The sequence below is a fragment of the Rhincodon typus genome, chromosome 31 (assembly GCF_021869965.1).
Source record: "Rhincodon typus isolate 14 chromosome 31, sRhiTyp1.1, whole genome shotgun sequence".
Taxonomy (NCBI): domain Eukaryota; kingdom Metazoa; phylum Chordata; class Chondrichthyes; order Orectolobiformes; family Rhincodontidae; genus Rhincodon; species Rhincodon typus.
This window is the reverse complement of record NC_063362.1, coordinates 23,729,710-23,750,019: the sequence shown is the minus strand read 5'-3', so window position 1 is coordinate 23,750,019 and position 20,310 is coordinate 23,729,710. Positions and strand designations below refer to the sequence as shown.

At 40.5% G+C, this 20,310-nt stretch overlaps 1 protein-coding gene and 1 pseudogene across 6 annotated transcripts in view; one reads left to right on the top strand and one right to left on the bottom strand.

The window, feature by feature from the left end:
* Window positions 1–20,310, top strand: part of prdm2a (PR domain containing 2, with ZNF domain a) — a 144,859-nt gene that overhangs the window by 4,864 nt on the left and 119,685 nt on the right. The window lies entirely within an intron of this gene.
* The window catches only part of LOC125486631, a 1,093-nt pseudogene continuing 580 nt past the window's right edge, over window positions 19,798–20,310 (bottom strand).

Sequence of the window (20,310 nt, the reverse complement as noted above, 5' to 3'; positions counted from 1 at the left end):
GATGTATGACATTTCATTTGAGAAAGTGATGTCTGACCAATCCGCATGTAAAATGTCTCTTAACTGCAACCTTTCCTAATACATGAAGAAAATTAATTATTTCTTTATTAAATGACGAACCTTCAATTATAGTAATAATGATGAGTTTCCTTCTGTTATATTGGTGACTTTTTATTGAAGTAGTTTGGTAAAATAATTTCTTGCTGCCTAGCCCATAGGGCTGGAGGACTGGTTCGAATAAAGCCCATGATAGGGCAATAAAGTGATTTTTGATCTTAAAAATGCCCAACCTTCATATTCAATAGCTATTCCTCTAGAAACACAACCGATTTAAAGTCTGAAGTGATTAATTCATGAAATTGCATTTATATTATTTATCATCTGTTGCATAGATATCCCCCTATTTAATGTGCATTCTAAAGTGTATTTTCATTTTAGTGCAGTATATAAATTAGGAAACATAGTTGAACAGTGCTGCCCTCCACTTTGTTTTAGCATGATCCCGTGACACATTTTCTTTCTTATTCCTACCCGCAATTTATTTTATTCATCCATAAGGTATGAATGGCACTGATAAGGCCGCCATTTATTGTCCATCCTTAATTGCCCAAAAGGACAGGTGAGAGTTAACCACATTGCTGTGGGTCTGAAGTCAAATGTACGCCAGACCAGGTAAGGATGGCAGTTTCTTTCCCCAAATGACATCAGTGAATCAGCCGGGTTATTCGAGCAATCAACAATGGTTTCAATGATCATCATTAAAATCTTAATTCCAAATTTTTATTGAATTCAAATTCCACTGTTTGATCATCATCTTGAAAGTTATTGGAAAAGGCATTTCAACAGAAGCCTTCAAACAAAAGAAAATGACTGCTTTGTGAGGCAGATTGTGCTAAGGAAAAAAACTTTGAATGGGCTGGGAGATGAGATAGGAGGCATCGTCAAACATTAAGGTATGAGAAGGTTTAGACTGCAGGGGTGCAGGAACTCAGGATTGCTGTATGATAAAATATTATTCAAGGGTTACATGCCAATTGCTGGAAAGTGGGATTAGTGCTGATTTGATGGGCTGAAGGCCCTTTTTGATGCTCTGTGACCTTATCATGTTTAGGGAATAAGTGTCGTAATCCAATGTCAAGTAGAGAAGTTTTGTAAAGATAGGTGGCTGAAAAATAGTATTCAATTATGACAGTGAAACAATTGGGAAATTTGAAACAAAGGAGCATCGTTCTCTCTTTTCCTAGGGGGAGCAATACATTAGGAATGTAGAAGGATAATGTTCCATTTGAGCATGTTATGAGAAGGTATGGAATAATGAGTTCTGCATCAGCTGAAATTTATGTCGGATGGAGAAGCGTGACTCGCATTAGAGATTAACTATTCTATCTGAAGAAGGGTCTTGAAGAAGGGTAGTCCCCAAAATGTTGACTGCTCCTTTCCTTTAGATGCTGCCTGGCCTGCTGTGTTCTTCCAGCCTCCTGTTTGTCTACCTTGGATTCCAGCATCTGCAGTTTTTTTTTGTCTCTAATCTCTGTCTTGACTGAAGATATGGATTAAGGTTCTTTGAGAGGTAGTAGGGGATAAAACAGATGGTTTGTAAAATGGAAGAAAGAAACCGAAGAATTGCGAGAAGTTACTGATGTTGGCAACTTTGAACTGAAGACACACTGGGAAGTTAAAAGCTAATTAGGTGATTAAGGTAGCAGGTGGAAAATTTCCTAATGTAGATAAGTTGATGTGGGACTAAATTGGGAGGAACGTGAAGGATCAATTATGCAGGTTTCCCCAGTTTTAGGCAGAAATAAGTCAGATTTCACTTTAATTATTGAGTGAAGGTCGATAGTGGATAGGGAGATGAGAGGAAAGCTTTTATCCGTTTGGTTGTTGGGGCATAGCATTGTAACAATTGACAGTCTCACCAAAATGCCAATGATTCACCATATGCACTTTAGTCCAAGCTCCTTTACTTGATTTTGATATGCTACGCTTATAGAGTCATACAGCATAGAAACAGACCCTTTGATCCAACTCATCAATGTTGACCAGGTTTGAAAAACTAAACTAGACTAGTCCCATTTGCCTGCACTTGGCACATAAACCTTTCGTGCTCATGTACGTGTCCAAATGTCTTTTAAATGTAGTAACTGTGCCTGCTTCTACCACTTCCTCTAGCAGTTCATTCCACGTATGCACCATCCTCTGTGACAAAGTTGCTCCTCAGGTCCCCTCTCACCTTAATCTGAGGATAAGGAAATATATAGAATCTGAAGGGTATCAAGGCTTCAAAAATAGTTCAGCAATGGCTATGAAGCAGATTAAGTGAAAATGTTGTGTTTATGATGGTAAGTCAAAGGATAATATGGTTAGTAATCAGAGATCACATCCAATAGAATTAATAGGTTGAGTCTTTTTTTCCTAGTGGTTAAAACGTGTGTTGGATTGGATAGATGAAAGATATATTGAGGGAATGATCTTAATTTAAGAAAAACTTCAATATATTATCTCATATGTACATACAAAAGGTACTAAAACAATTGTACAGTCTTTGTGGAGTAGGGAGGACAAACAAACACATTGGAATTGGACATTCCTTAGGGTGTCCCTGCAGTTGCAAGCAAGGCATTTTTTACTCATGCAGGACCGTATTTACATTCATTTTGAGGTAACAAGAGGTCTGACGACTGAATGGACCCATGTTATGCTTTGGCAGTAGGCCCTAGACAGTGGTCTTTCCCCGCTGTGCCTTGGCAGCAGCTTTCCCAAACTTGTGTGTCCTTCAGCATGTAGTCTGGAACTTTGGAATGTGCCAGTCTGCAACACTTTGGGTTGAGGTCAACTCTTTACATTGGAAGGCCAACAAGGTTCGGCAGACCAAAGAGTGTCTTTCACCGCTAGCGCAGGGTGTGGTGGCGCATAGAGACTAGACGTGCATGAAGGATCTGATGGGCAGCGCCCTTCTCACTGCCAGCCAAGCCACGTCTTGGTGCTTGTTGGGAAGTTCTGGTGATGAGCCATTCTGCCAAAAGACTTTGACAGTCTGCTCAGGAAGCCATGCGACAGAGCTTTGTACATGATGTCCTTGCAGACTCAGTCGACCTTTGACCTCCAGGTGAAGTGGAAAGTGGTTTGGGTGATTGCTAAGGTGCAGTCTCAGGGAACAGGACAGACCTACGTCATGTGCAGCAACACCAGTAGGACCTTACCCCTGATTGCCAGGTTTTTACCTGCAAAGGAGCATATCACCTGTCTTGTCTCAATTTACCTGGCTCCTCAGGCCAGTTTGAACTGGTCATAGATGCTCATAAGTCTGCATGCTGACAGCAGATCCAAGCAGAAAACGGTGACATCATCTATGTACAAGGGTGCTTTGACCTGCAGGCCTCTGCTGCTTGGAATAGTCACCCCTCTCAGGCTGGATGGAATGAAAAAAAATAAACCAGAAACAAAAACAGAAATTGCTGGAGAAACTGGTCTAGCAGCATCTGTGGAGAGAAAGCTAAGTTAACATTTAGAGTCCAGTGACCCTCCTTCAGCGTCATCAGGGAAATTGTGCGTGTTGAGGATATGGAAAAGGTGGAGAAGATAGCAAAGAATTAAATGGTTGAGTGTGGAGAAAATGTTCGAGCCCAAGCTCTGATCTAGAGGTGTGTGCAACTGGTTAACAGCTCCAGGTGAACATATTAAACAATATGCTCAAAAGTGAGAATAATATGCTCCCCAGTGTGTATTGATAGATAGTTCTCCTGACTACATGTTGAAGAGGGTTATCATTCATATGAATGAAAATGAAAGGACAGATAGTGGGGATTCGTTTAGATGTGATGCTTCTAAGAAGGACCAAGCAAAATGTGCATGTGATGGTCATTCATGCTCAACTGTAATTTTTAGTTGCTAGTTAGAACTATAGATTCTATTACTGCTGATTTAGATACTTTCATTAGGTTGTTTTGTAGCTTGTGTGTTTTCTTAGTGGAGCATTTGTTTAGTTTGTGATGTTTCTTCATATGTACTATATTAAGAGAAAATGCATTTGCTTGGGATAACGTCTACCCCCCCCAAAAAAAAATCTATACAAAAATCTGAAGAGCTCTGTGATGATCATTGCAGATGGCAGTAGAAGATTGAGTGGTACTTTTAAAAAGCCATGCCTTCACTAATTCACCATAAGGTAGTGTCATTACTGATAACTCCTTTTTGGTATAGTAGCCTGCTGCATTAGTGACATTGCTATTCCTGTGTTCGACTGTAAATTATTAGGTAATTTCTTGGTCAATCAGTAAATGATGTGAATAGATTTTTATGCACAATTCACCATTTGTAGTTATCTTCCATCCACTTCATCTTGATGCTTTTACAGTAAGACTTTGTAGTTTTGGCTATCTGTTTGCTTGAAATGTTGAGTCAACTCAAATTGGAAATGGAGATACAAACTCTGCTGATTAAATAACCCATTTTATTGTAGTGCATTGCATATACAGTCTATTGCTGTTTTGAGTAAATGAGTTTAATTTGCTCTAAGTTCTACTATTAATCCTTCTCTATCTCCAATTTATTGGCTGGGGTAGTGGAACTCAGTGGTTGATGGTGATGTTAGTTTCACAGTTATTTCAATCTTTAGATTAGAGAAACAGGGTGAGGGAGGAGTTGGTCTTTTTTTTAAAGATCCCTGAAAAATACTTCAAAACACTATATCCAGAATGAACTACATTACAATCAATGATGGATAGCTGTTTTACAAACTCGAATATCTCACATAGCAATGAGATGACTAACTTTGTTTGAATTTTTTTGCTTGTGTTTGCTTTTCCATGAACGTATCACGAGAAACAGGAGCAGGAATATACCATAGAGTCCCTGCTCCACCTTATTCTTCCTTTCTAAAAATGGAAATTGAAACTGTGAACTGTATTTCAGACATGGTCGCAACGAAATTCCACAATTGTAACAAGGCTTCTTTAATTTTATATTCCATTCCCTTTGTGATAATGGACAATTTGTAATTTGCCTTTTTCATTGCTTTGTACTTTCATGCTAACTTTGACCTGTCCTCCATGTGTACATCCAAATCCTTGGACATCAACATTTACGCACTTCATGCCTTTTAAAACAAAAACCCGCTTTTCCAATCTGATGACCGAACTAAGCAACTTCACAATTTCCCATTTTATTACTTCATCAGCCACCTTGTTGTCCATTCAGTTAAATCTGTTTATATTTCTTTGCAGCCTCCTTGTGTTCTCCTCATGGCTTGTGTTCTCACTTAGCTTTAACTGTCAGCAAACCTGGGTACATTACTCTTAGTCTCTTTCTATAAGTCATTTATTATAGACTGTAAATAACTGAGGCTGTAGCACCATTTCTTGAGGCACTCCTCTAGTTTCAGACTTCCAGCCTGAAAATGCCACATGTATCCACTACTTTTTTGCTTGCTGTCCATTAACATTTTCTGATCATGCTAATATTATCACTCTCCACGCCATGAGCCCTTATCTTGTGTATCAGAATTATCATTTGACACGTCACCTTGTTGCATGCTTTTTCGGAATCCAACCGTACTGTATCCACTGGGTTATCTATGCTCAGCCTACAAGCTGCATCTTCAAAAAACTCTAATTGTCATACAGACTTTTCTTTTATCAAAACCACATGTATGATACAGAGTAGCTTTTTCCATATGTTGCTTTAGAAGTGGTGTAAATTAATAAAAGGCCAATTCTAAAAGCTTTCTGTGACAAAAATGTCATGCTGCATTGTGTTGGTTTGCTTCAGATTTCTTTCAGGAATATGTTCAGATAAGGAATCCGTTGAAGCAGCTTTGTGACATCACAAGTCACACCAGTTTAAATAATCAAATTTCTTGTGGAAAGCAGCATCAACTGTTTTCTTGGACATTGAAAGCTATTGATGAGGATGATGGGGAATGAGCGAAGTGATCATGCATAAATAAGTTGTTGTTTTAAAATCTCATTGGTAAAGATACAGTACCTTGGCTGTCTGTACATTATTCCTTTGTTCATTGGCAATACAAGGCAATGGCTGTATTCAGAGAACTCCTGAGTTTTTTTTTGGTTTGGTATGATCATACAAAAATACTGTAAAGGTTGAAAAGTACAGCAATGAAGAGATGAATATTGGCAAATTGTATACATTTTTAAAAATGAAACTACTTGAGTATGAGCTAAAACAGAGGTCTGTACCTTTATGCAGACTTGAGATATTTAGAAGAAACTATTAAATATCTAACAGTTGGTCATGCAAGTTGTTATGGAAATGGGATGTTTTATAGATAGGTTTTGTTTTTAGCTTGTAAAGTCTGCTGACTTTTTAAAGGTGAACTTGTCATAGTCCTACTGGACCATAGAGTTGCTCCCTCATTAGAGAGATAAGACTGACATTGGTTTTTAACCAGAGAGTCATCACACCTCAATAAGGGGGAAAGACTGAGGAGTAGAGACCGTTTATGGTAACTTCAGGATGTGTGGGAATTGAATCCACTCTGTTGACATCCCTCTTCATCACCAGTCGGCTTCTAGCTAACGGCGGTAACCAACCCCCTAACTGATTGAGGGATAGCATGTCTCCCTTATGTACGGAGATTTCATAGTAAACTGTTCAACTTCTACTGTTATGTTTACAATGTCACTTCATACCTCTGAGAGATGATGTTGGCTGTCACACATTTTATCTGTCATTGTGTCTTCTATTGATTAATGTAACGGAATGATCATGATGTACAGATAAAAAGAAATGAAGGCAACGTAGTTACAGCATTGAAGCTTAGATATAAAGCAAAGACTGGATCAGCAGGCAAATTTGTGATAAGTCAAAATTACTCTTTATTCTTTGTGTGACTCCATTACTAGGATGTGGTCTAAGGTGTTCTCATTCTAAAATGGTCTGAAAGAATGTTTGAAACCAAATGGAATGAGGAAACATGATGGATTTTAATCAGTCTGTTCAGACATGTTACAACACCCCTCCTGGAGCAGCTGGTACTTGAACCCAGGCCCTCTGCCGAGAGTTGGGGACACTACCACTGCACCAGAAGAGCCCCAAGTGATGAAATGTATTAAGGCAAGGTTAATTGAGTTTGAATTGAGTATATAAATATGGAGATTTAGTAATCAGTGGCGGGGCCTTTTATGGGGAGTGGTGAACTGAAATAAAGAGCTTACTAACTGTGGATTTAGACAGTTATCTTTAGTGTATAATATTGGTAGCAGAGAATGATTCAAAATGTAAAGTTTTGGGGTATGACAGATTTGAAAGGATGTCTGGGTGGCCACCAGGAGACCATTTGGGTTCATTATTCCCATACTGTCAAACCTGGGATTGTTAAGAGCCCTTGATCTATCTCACTGATGTGGAAATGTCATTTCACACTATCTCTCGCATATTTAGTCACACTTCAGGATTTCAGACTTGTATAGGGATCTTTGTATGATCTTATTAGAGTAGTCACTCAAATGCAATTGGCATTAGAGACTGTAGGAAAATCAGGATATGCAAATGTACTTTGATCCTCAGCTTTGGCTTTATTTTAATATATACAGCTTTGTAAACAGCTGATGTTATGCTCTAGTGTCATACTGGTGGTGTGCTGTAAATGGGAAATAGAACTTGTCCATGTAAAATTCCTATCATAAATATGTGTAAAATTAATGATGGAAGGAGTTAACAGGGAGTGTCTTGAGCAGGAAGACCTTAACCTCATGACAATGGTAGTATTGTATCTTTTTAAGGTTAGCATTAATATCGTCCTTTGGATTCAAATGCAGGGAAGGAGGTAAATATTATTAGTGTTAGAGGATCCAGATTGGTTAAATACAGTAGTTGATGACCGGTTCAAATGTTTTTTTTTTCACCTCTCTCCAAATGTGTACATTTACCTCTGCCTGATAAACATTTCTGGAGAAGAGCCCAAAAGTAGAGCTTAGGCCTTTCAGTAGTATTCAAAAACAGTTCTACTGATGAAGGGTTTTGGAAGTCTAGAAGTGTCTCACTAAGAATAGCTAATGCTGGGTTAATTGTTGATTTTTTTAAAATGTGAAATTGTTAAATATTACGCGGGGCAAAATCAAATATATGGAGTTAGGCCACAAACATCTGTACTTATGTTTTTAAATTCTCAGGATTTCCTGATGAAATCTTTCCAGTTATACTGTTTGCAGAAGAAATGTGAACACTTGTAAATATAATTTATGCAGTCTGTTTCAATGATCATCTGATTTAAAAAAAAAATTACTGACACAGACCTGTTAAAATGTCAAGTCTAGGCTCAGAATCAAGAACATCGGGTCTTAAGTTAATAAAAAAAATTATTTTTATTTTGAAAAGAAGTTCAAGAGCAAGGCCATCTGAGTACTTGCAACAGAATAGTTCCCTATTTGTTTTCTTTAATAATCTCCAGAAATTGAGTGAAGCATAACAGTGAATGAAATGTTCTTGCTGTGCCAACTTGAATTCGGAAAGGCAACAATGTTAGGTTATGCCAAAGCTAAATATATGTGAGCCGGGATAATGTACTTGACTGCAGATTGTCTCTGTTGGTAGTGGGAGGAACAATTTGAGGTGACGAGTTAAAGCTACTTTTATAATTTAAAACCAAAACAGAAAATGCTGGAAATACTGTTCTGGCAGCATTTGTGAATAGAGAAACATTTTGCATTGAGTATGACTTATTCAGGAAAGTTTTTTTTTAATATTTGTGTACTGCTGCTAGCGGCACCATCCCTAATAATCAGGTTAGGTTTGCTTCATTTCCACAAGCTGCAAGCCAATCAATGTTACTAATCTGATATAGTCAGTTTAGAAATATGCATAACGTTTCCATGTATTGGGCCAAATGTCACTTTCCCTCTAACGTACAGATATTAGTGCACTGATGAAAATTTTTTAAATTTGTATATTTAACCCACATGTAATGAGAATTGGATGGCTGGTATCAACCCAACAATGAAATGACATAGCGATAAACCATATTCTAACTTGTAGTTTTAAAAGTTTAATCACGGATCTTGGACATCACTGATTTGACCATTATTTATTGCCCTTGAAAAACGGTGCTGGTGATTGCTTTCTTGAGCTGAAACAGTCCATGTGAGAGAGGTACGGCCACAGTGCTGTTAAGAAGAAAATACCAGGATTTTGATCCAGGAATAGTGATATTGTTCTAAATCAGGGTGGTGTTTGGATTGGAGGAGAACTTGTAGGTGGTGGTGTTCACGTGTGTCTGTTTCCCTTTCAAGCTGCTCCAAATCTTTTTATGTTTCAGTAAAATAATCTCTTTTCCTCCTAAAAATTATTGAGATTTTTTTTGTGATTTGCTGAAGTATTTTGGGCTAGCTATTCTACACATCCACAAATAGTGGTGGGAAGTTCAGAAAAATTCCAACCAATGTTTCATCCATCTGGCTTGTCATTTATTGTTTCAGCAATTGCTGCTAAGCTGATTGAGATCAGTTGAATTCCTTCGCTATCCAACTTTTACCCCCCCCCCCAACTCACTCTCAGGCAAGTTTCCCTATCAAGTCTCCCAAGGGAGGTGCTCAAAAATTGTAGAAAGTAGAGTGAAAAGTGTTACAGAAACTATCAGAAAGGGAAACTGACACCAAATGAAAATCGAAACAGAAAGAGGACTTTGTTTTGCAGACTTTTGTTTGTTTACCTAAAGTGGTTCAGGGACTTCTGGTGAATACAAGTCCAAAAAAGTTTGAGAACCATACAACCAAAAAGTTAACAGTGGACTTGAACAAAGGTATGTGCATTTGTGTGACATATCTTATGATTAATTTGTTGTTAACTATCTGCTAAAATGAATTCATCTTTCACTCTGAACTGAAGGATGTTGGTATAATTCATAGATGCAATGATTGTCTCAAAACCTGAGCTTGTCAGTACTCTCCTTCACTGCTCTTGATGATCAACCTATATACATTCCAACTCCTCCATACTTTCCTATTCCCACATGTGGTCAGCAACTTCAAACTAATTTCTTCAGTAAAATCATCAGCTTCCTGAAATGTTCTTTTCTTATTTTTCCCTACCTTTTTTTTAAACAATAGGCTGAAGTCTGTTTCCCCAGACTCTGTGAAGTGACCCACAGAAAATCTTTAAGATTAAAACAATGTAAGATTTATTGCTACGTTCAGAACTTAGAAAATGGTTTGCAAAATATTTGCACATTTAACAAAAAAAAGGAAAGGAGAGAAAAGGGTTGCAAATTATTCAAAATCAAAAATATTAGAAGTAAAACATCTCTAGTAGATAAAAACTCAAAGAACTGCAGAAGCTGGGAATCAGAAACAAAAGCAGAAACTGCTGGAAAGGCTCAGCAGGTCTCAATATGGAACTGGAAATGTTAACTCTGATTTCTGTCCACAGATGCTGCCAGACTACTGAGCCCTTTTTTTGCAGTTTCTGTTTTCATCTCTAGCAGATGCAGGAGGTCTGAAACAAACAAAAGCAGAAATTGCTAGACAAACTCTGCAGGTCTGACAGCATCTGTGCAGAGAAAACAATGATAACATTTCAAGTCCAGTGACACTTCCAGACCTCTGAGCTTTTTTATCCTTGTTTATATTGGAAGTAGCCTGCCTGAATCTGAGAGTTCAGAAAATCCAGTCCAAGAAGTCAATGTTAGTTGAAGTCTTTCACTTGACTGGGCTCAGAAGTCTTTTCTGTGGAGCTCAGATGCGATCAAATTGCTGCAGAAAGTGTAATCGTTTCAAGCTGTGAATTGGCTCATTTCTCAGCGAAACACCAGTTTCTTTCCAGGAATCAGACTTTCCTGAGATATTGAGATCAAAGGTAGGCTTTTAGCTAAACCTGGAGTTGGTTGAGTTTTCCTTTGATGTTACAAGGAAACTCGCAAAATAAGTCAAAAATTAAAGGTGATTCAAACAAACCAACAGACTTAGTCATGTAACTGGTGCTTTGGATTGAAATACTCAGCTAATGTGTTGAATTTCGTATCATGGCTGAAACCTTTTGTGTTTTGGGACAACTAATTGTGGTATCATTAGCACCAAGTCAAACCATTCATAGGCTCTGATGGTGTTTTTTGTTTAGAACTGGCTGAGGTAGACATCTAATCTACTATTCCTTTATGAGAGATAGTAGGAACTCCCTACCTACACTCACCTTTCCTTGCCCCATCCCCGCCTCTTCGACCTGTTTGTTTCCTCTCCACCTATCCTCTCCTCTATCCCTCTTCTATCCGCCTCCCACTCTCTCCCTATTTATTTCAAAACCCCCTTCCCCTCCCCCTTTTCTGATGAAGGGTCTAGGCCCGAAACGTCAGCCTCTCTGCTCCTATGATGCTGCTTGGCCTGCTGTGTTCATCCAGCCCTGCACCTTGTTGTCTCTACTATTCCTTTATGCTGGCTTGAACATCCAAAGAATGAAAGGAGTGTCACAGAATTTACTGAGTTTGCGTTTGTCCTCGAGATTTCTGAAACTAGTCTTCTTTCTCACTCTGTGTTAAATAGCAGGCACTTTTAAAATCCAGCAAGAGTCTATTTTAAGAAAATTTAAGAAACAGGACGTAGCATTTTACGAAAAAAACAACTTAGGGTCTATCTCTTCCTGCTTTCTGGACATTACAAGTAAATATGCCTTAACTAAATTTAATTTAAATCATATATTGGAATTTTCATTATTTGCCAGCTGCCTCCCCTGAAAGTGTTTATTCTGGGGACTTGTGTTAATTGGAGCAAATCATTCTACCACAAAGTTTACTAATATAAAAAATACTAATACTAAAATTGTAAGAAATACACAGTAGATTTCTTAGGCCTTTTAACAGAATTGCAGATGCCATGTACAAGATGTCACATTGGGTAAAATCGTCTAGGGCCCTGAACAAATATAGGTTATGGTGAGAAACCCTGAGAATCATGTGAGAATTCCATAAAGGCCATTCTTGACATCTGGAGCAACTAACTGCATTTTCTCATGAAGTTCTGGGCAGCAAGACACATTGTTTGGGGGGGAGGGTTATTGCTTGTTATCTACCCCTTTAACTATATGTTTTGCCACATTATTATGCAGCTTCCTATCCTGCCATCCGCCATGAAAATACTAGATGCCAAAAATCCCCCATATGAAAGTCAGAGCAGGTACCTGGCAACTCCAGCTCAGTGCTTGCTCCACTGGACCACATTTAGACCACCAGGCAACAATGTTACAGGGCATGCTTCGTAGGCATCGTCTGGCTACGTGCACCCCTTTTCAACAGAAGCTTCCAGCCTCTCAGCACTCTCATGGCATCTGTCTGATCCACTTACAGGATGCTTCTGTAATTTAAAACTACAGTTTGGGCGCACCAACAACTAGCATTGCAGTTGTTACTGTGAGGGCACTTCAGCGCCAGTGCCAGGCTCAATCATTTAGTGCCCACCTAGATGACCACAGCATTCTTGCCTTGCCTTGCCTTGCCTTGGCGTGCTATGCATTTAAACATGTTGGCATCTTAGAACCTATTGGCTTCCAATTTTGCCATATTAACCTGTCTAGTACAGAGCAAGCTGCTTTATAATGTTTCTCCATAATGATCAGTTTAGGGGATAGACAAAGTGATATGTCTATCCCACACTGACAGCATGTTTCAGCTGACTGCGCGGCAAGCACACTGTGTGATTTTTCAACCAAATGGCCATTACTGATAGTAGGTGTGGGTGGGTTGTCCTCTGGGTCTAGGAACGTGGCTGCTGTCTGTTAAGGGCTCGTGATAAAATCAGTCAAGGACAGTGTCCATATGTAATCCAGGGTCTTGGCTCAGGTCAGTTGTCAGCTTGGGGCAGTTATGGTCATGGGATACATCTGACTACACTCTGGGCCATGACCAGTCCTATAGGGTAATTACAAGCTGTCAAGCTGATTCCATGTAGTGTCGCAAGGAAAGGGTGTCTGTTAGAGTTGGTCAGGGGCTGGACAGCAATATATCTTAGGGGCCCCTATATTAGTGCTGTGTTTAAAGAGGGACAGTGTAGAAAAGAGCACTCTATGGTGATAGCAAGTGGGTGCAGTCAATGCAGGGTGAGGAAGAAGAAAGCTAGAAGCATAGATTGAGGTGGGGGTCAAAGTTGGTGACGCTGTGATAGAGAAGGCTCATGGTAAAGGGAGTGGAATGTACTCCTGAAGAGAGGACAGTTATCTGACCTGTTACAATGGAAGATGAAAAGCAATGCTGTGAAAGCAATGCTGTGGAAGCACTGACTGTCCTGAATCACTACCAGATGAAAAACACAAGTGTGTGTTCTATGATAAATGGGATAGTGAAAGCTCAAAATGTTCAATTTGTGTAGTGGGTAAGGATTATCTTTAATCTCCTGGAACCTGAGCTAGAAATGGATGTGAGTGTTTGTCTAGTTGTGAATTTAAAGTCATCATTCTGGTTCCTGATGTGGGAAACTTGAGGGAAGTGCTGCACAGCTGTGGTTGTGACTATATTCCTCACGTTGAAATTAGTGAGAAGTTTATCTTGTTGTTGCTCTGAGCAGTGACTTGTTTGATTCGTTAGGTATTCTTATTGTTATTATTACTATATTACTATTCATGATAACTGGGATCAAGTGAATCTCTTGAAGCGTACAATATGAGGACAGAGTAGTAGATATTGTCTACATGGATTTTAGTAAAACCTTTGTCAAGGTTCTGCATGGTAGACTAATTAGGAAAGTTAGGTCACATGGGATTCAGGGAGAGCTTGCCATTTGGTTGGCTTGATGGTAGGAGACAGAGGGTCGTGGTGGAGGGTTGTTTGTCAGACTGGAGCCATGTGACCAGCAGTGTTCCACAGGGGTCAGTGCTGGGTCCACTGTTTGTCATTTTTATCAATGATTTGGATGAGAATTTAGGAGGTGTATTTAGTAAGTTTGTGGATGGCACCAAAATTGTTGATGTAGTGGGTAGTGAAGAAGGTTAACTAAAATTACAAAGAGGTCTTGACCAATTGGGCCAATGGGGTGACAGATGGAGTTTAATTTGGATAAAAACGAGGTATTGTGTTGTAAGATGACCAAAGGCAGGATTTGCACAGTTAATGGTAGGGCCCTGGGGAGTGTTGTCGAGCAGAGACCAGGAGTTCATGTACATAAATCTACGAAATTTGCATCACAGGTAGACAAGATAGTAAAGAAGGCATTTGGCACTATTCCTTCATTGCTCAATTCAGTATAGGCGTTGGGACGTCATGCTGTGGTTGTACAGGACGTGGGTGAAGCCCCTTTTAGAATACTATGTACAGTTCTAGTCATCTTACTCTAGGAAGGATATTATTAAATTGGAGAGAATGCAGAAAAGATTTGCAAGGATATTAGCGGGACTGGAGAATTTGAATTATTAGGAGAGGCTGGATAAACTGGGACTTTTTTTCACTGGAGCGTAGATGGTTGAGGGGTGAGCTTACAGAGGTTTATAAAATTATGAGGGCATAGATAAGATCAGTAGCAAAGCTCTTCTCCCCAGCGTAGGGGAGTTCAAAACTAGAGATCACATCTTTAAGGTGAGAGGAGAAAGATTTAAAAGAGGCCTGGGGAACAACTTTTTCACACAGAAGGTGGTTTGTACCTGGAATGGACTGCAACATTTTAAAAACATTTGGACAGAAACATGGATAGGAAGGGTTTAGAGGGATATGGGCCAAATGCAGGCAAATGAGACTCGTTTAGTTTGGGGAAACTTGGTTGGCATGGACGAGTTGGACTGTTTCTGTGCTGTATGAATATGTGACTGCGGGGAGCACAGTTTTTGAAATAGTCCACCTTCGTGGCTTCCTTGTTGGTGAGCATTCTGGACCACAGTGAGCATCATCAAACTCGTACCAGGGCTCAAGATGCAAAAAAGAAAGATGGAGGCAGAGTTCTATCATGTAGTTGTCCACATGGGTAGGGTTGGTGGAAGGTGGCCACCCAGTAAAGCAAGGTTAAAGGGTGCCTGATGACCAGGCTGAGCCCAGTATCCACCACAAGCTGCATTCCTTGCCATCATTTCCATTTGCTAGAATCAAGCTACAATTAGGAAATGCATGGAACAATGCCCAGGGTATACAGAATCATTATCAGTTTGATCGACAAAATCATAGGCTTCACTTCTGCTGGATAGAATGTTTTGGGGTGGCAAGGTGGCTCAGTGGTTAGCACTGCTGCCTCACAGCGCCAGGGACCCAGGTTCGATTCCAGTCAGGCGACTGTCTATGTGGAGTTTATACATTCTCCCCGTGTCTGCGTGGGTTTCCTCCCACAGTCCAAAGATGTGCTAGTTAGGTGGATTGCATATGCTAAATTGTCCCATAGTGGCCAGGGATGTGTAGGTTAGATGTGTTAGCCATGGGAAGTATTGGGTGGAGGATGTGTCTGTGTGTGATGCCCTTCAGAGGGTTGGTATGGACTTGTTGGGCCAGATGGCCTGTTTCCACACTGTAGGGACTCTATGATTCTAAAGGGGCAAATGCATCCTGCAAGTGCACAATTGATGCAACTGAAATGTAACTGCAGTCACATTGTCGAATGCTGGTCAATAGCAATGTCATTGGTCCTTTCAATTTGCACATAAAGAATTATTAAAGCAGAAGTTACTGCCACTGACTTTAAAAGAGGTACTGGCCGCAACGAACACAATTCTTTCACCATGTCCAAGGGTGCTATGAGGCATGGAACTAATGCCCTGTACACTTGCTCTTAGGAGTATTTTGATACACGCGATTATATTTAACAGTAACATCCATGGTTGGGGATTGGGCTAGGAAATTTTCAATGCACATGGAGCAATCCCAATATACTGCTGTGTGTTGCCCACTCAGTTCATCCAGCATCTTTGCAAAGTAGGCAGCTATCCCAAAGAGCCATGATAACTTGATTCATAGCCCCTTTTTGTCAGGGTTCTGCATGTCTCCTTGTATGGAGGAGTGTCAGCAGTCATCACCTTCAGGGATTACGAGGATTGATTCTTCTGAGCTCAGAACCTATTCTGTTCTTGATATTCCCAACACGTTTATGTTAGCAAGAGTGATGGAACCGGCCATAGGTGAGATGCCTGTTAATGTGGCTTCCTTGCTAAGAAAGGAAAAGCAGGTGGGAGAGGAGCAGGAGTAGGTGCAGCAGCAATCTGTCATGGAATAGAATAGAATGTCCTTTATTGTCACTTGTACTACAATACAGAATATAGGTGTACAGTGAAAATTTTTTAGAATGGCTGCCTTTTAATGGTGCCATCTTAGGTGCAAGTACCTAGGTACAAATCTTACAGAATAAAACAAATATAATGGTCTTACACAAAGAGGATTAAAGAAAAGCATAAACATTACTTACAGAGGTATTACAACATAGTGAAAAGGCTTAAAGTTTTAGCAAAGATTTGTAGCTTGGGTTGTGGGTGAGGTTGATGACTTGCTCGCCAAGTTGGCTTTTCTCGTTCCAACGTTTCATCACCATGCTAGGTAACATCGTCAATGAGGCCTCCAATGAAGTGATGTTGTTCTACTCTGCTTGGAATTTGTACTGTCTGGTCCGTTATGGTGAGTAGTGTCATTTCTGGTTTTGTTCTGTATGGGTTTATATGTGGGGTCCAATTCGATGTGTTTGTTGATTGTATTATGGGTTGAGAACCCCTACGTTTGGCTTAGGCTATTGAAGTTACACTGTCCCAGTTAAACTTTCATTGTCTGAGTGTACTGATATTAAGGAAAGTTCGTCATGCCATTTTGCTGCTAGCTGATGTTCTTGTATTCTGATGGCTAGTTTCCTTCCTGCCTGTTCAATGTAATGCTTGTGGCAGTCGTTGCATGGTATTTTGAAAACTACATTGGTTCTGAATGTTGTGGGAATGCGGTCTTTAATCCTTGAGTGTTTGTCATAGAGTGGCTGTGGGCTTGTTTGCTACCATGATTCCTAGTGGTCTTAGTAGTCTCGTTGTCAGTTCTGATATGTTCTTGATGTAGGGCAGTGTGGCCAGTGTGTTAAGACGTACCGTGTTCTCTTTTTGTTTATTTAGTAGGCACCTGCAGATGAAATTGTGGGGATATCTGTTCATAGTGAAAATTTTGTATAAGTGCTCTTTCTCTTTCCTACGTAGTTCTGGCGTTTTGCAGTGATATCAGTACACTTGAACAATGAAGGCCATCAGTTTAACTGGGACAGTGTAACTATAATAGCCTAAGCCAAACATAGACATACACGGGAATTTCTAGAGGCATGGTTCTCAATCCATAATGCCATTAACAAACATATGGAATTGGACCCCATGTACAAACCCCTATGGAACAAAATCGAAAATGACTCCACTCACCATAACAGACCGGACAGTATAAATTCCAAGCGGAGTAGAATAACATCACTTCATCGGAGGCCTCACTGATGATAGTACCAAGCACAGTTACAAAACGTCTGAATGAAAACAAGCCAGCTCAACGAGCGGGTCAACAACCTCATAGTGAAAAGGTTTTAAATTACAGTCCGATAACAGCAGCTCAGCATGTGATGCCAGGCTCAAGTCTAGTAATTATCCTGCATCGCTCCAGCCTCCAGTCCGCTCCTCACTAACACTCAGCAGCAACCCAGGTAAGTTGTACTTTACCAGGATCCGTACTGCGCCCCCTCTGCTGCCGCCTCCGACTGCCTGCTCCTGCAGTCACTGTCAGCCCCCTCGGTAACATCGCTGGCTCGTGCTCACTGCCTGCGTGATGCTTTGGGGCTGCTCCACCACATGCTGCTGCAGGGCTCTACTCATGCTGCTGTGGGGCTTACAGCCCATGCCTCTTGCTGCTGCAGGCCTCGCGGCTTGTGGTGTTCCAGGGCACGAGGGCTTGCTGCTCTGGATTTGCTGCTGGCTCCAATGCTGAGAGGAAGAACAGGGAAAAGAGGAAAAACAACTGGCGGAGCAGAGGACCTCCGATAGGAGCGTCCTACCTAGCTGCCATCTTGCACAGCTTGGCCAGACGGCGCCAAGTTTAGGCAGAGGTTGCAGGTGCAGGGTTCCTGAGTTTGCATTGGAGGCAGAGTCTTTTGCTTTCTAACTCATTTCCTCAGCATAAGCGATTCATAGTGTCGTTGCAGGCTATATAGATCCTGACACATTTTGGCTGAGCTGCCCAGTTGCTGGATTGGGGTTTGAGACCTCGAGGAGTGCGGCCATTCTCTCCTGGTGTTTGTGAATGGGATAGATGTGTTAAAGTTCTGCGACTAGTGTCTTCCAGGGAGTAATACATGACCTGTGTGTGGGATCTGTCATCCAGCAATATGTGCATTAATTGACCCATGCCATCTATGCAAGATCAGTCAGTTCATTTCATTTCTCCATGGCAAGCCTGATTTTTTTTTTTCCTTGGGTTTGATTTATTGTAGCCACATGTACCTAAGTACAGTAAAAAGCTTTGATTTGCAAGCAGGACATACAGATCATAGGGTGCTAAGACAGAGAGAGGCATACCAGGTTTCGGCTGCTCAGGATGTATGGAAGCAAGACCAACATTATTTGAAGTTGGAGAAGCCTGTTCAGCAGCCTGATAACGGCAGGGAAGAAGCTATTCTTGAACCAATTGGTGCATGTGTTCAAGCTTTTGCATCTTCTGCCTGATGGAAGAGAGCATTACTGGGGTGGGAGAGGTCTTTGATGGTGGCAGCCTTGTCTGGCAGTAGGATTTGGAAATTTAGCTGGTTTCGCCAGGTGCAGAGTGCAATTGATGACACATCACACTGACAGGACTATATTACAGCGCAGTGGAGTTCAACAGTAGGAAAGGCTTCTGTTCCATTAACGTTCAGGTGATCTCATCACTATTACTATTTTTTGGAGGCATAACCCAGTACCCTGGTAGCACTGTTGTGTTCCTGTTGCGTTTGATGGTCCAGGTATCTTGTAAGAATGGTCACCGGGGGGGGGCAAGGACTGCTTACAGTGGCCATGCCTGATGGCACTATTGCACAATCCCCAGACTGATGCGAAGCACCTACATTGCCCTCTGTGTTGTGTCGTCTTTAGTGTGCTGTGTCCTGCACAATTGGAGCAGACAATATGCTTAGAAACTGAGAGAACAGGAGCAGTCATCTGAGGAAGTGGTTCCTTCAGTGTTGCTGTGTCACAGTCCAGTTGTTTGAGGGGGTATGTGTGAACAATGGAGATGAAGGTGCATGGTCATGGGGTGAATGTTGTTGGGAGATGAGGGAGCAAGGTGAATGCAAAACAAAGGAATGTCAGCCATATGAAAATGAATAATTATTGACACTTTTTGAAAATAATTTTACAATGAAAAAACTGAAAAAATGAAATTCATACAAACTTTTGTATATTTAAACTCAGTGCAGTAACTGCTACTGTGAAAAAGGGCTCCTCTGCATTGTGGGGGAATTGTTGGATTTCAGGTACACAGATCAGAAGTCCCAGCCAGAAATGATGAGCTCAGTCCTAGTGCAAAAAGTAGCGACGAGTGGCAAGCTTGTTTCAGATCACTGACAAAATTGTTCAGATTGACAGGTTACACACATGAAATTTTTTTCAATGTTTCAGTTTTATCAAACAAAAGTATTGATTCTTATCATGATCTAACATGAAAAGTTAGCAATCACGTAGTGACAAAAAAATTCTACAAAAATCATCTGCAAAAAATTGGTATTAACTGCATGACAAAAGAAGTCCTCCCTATTTAAAAAAGAGTCAGCTACAAGCAATTAAAACAGTTCAGGGCCTGACTACGCGGTGCAAAAATAGAACATGAATCATTTTTTGTACAATTTCTTTATGCCTAAGCTAAATTACAAATGAGTTCACATTTTCTGTCTTTGCAAGAAAAATAGATCAAGCTTAGACAAAGTTTCTTTTAAACACCTGGATTAATTTAATTGCTTCCTCCTCTTCTTCCTTCTCATCCTCCTCCTCTTCATCTTCATGTTCTTCATCCTCTCCCTCCTTTCTTTGCAGCCTAAATTTGGAAACCTTCTGCTGATATGGTATTTATCCTTGGGTTGCACTGTGGACCACATTTCTCCTAGCTTCTTTGCAACATTTCCAATGGACGTTCCAGGCAATTCACTCTCGATTGTTGGATGCTTCTCGGAGCAGAAAATAAAAATGCTGATGTGATCTCTTTGGGGCATTAGGATTCTTATTCTTCTTCTTATCCTCATTTTGAAGGGCATAGTTCTTCATCTCCCTATCATAATGGACCTTGTTGTGCTTAGCCAGGTCTTCAATCATGGATAACACGGTGTAGAGCTGGATGAACACAGCAGGCCAAGCAGCATCAGAAGAGCAGGAAAGCTGACGTTTCGGGTCGAGACCCTTCTTCAGAAAATTTTCTGAAGAAGGGTCTCGACC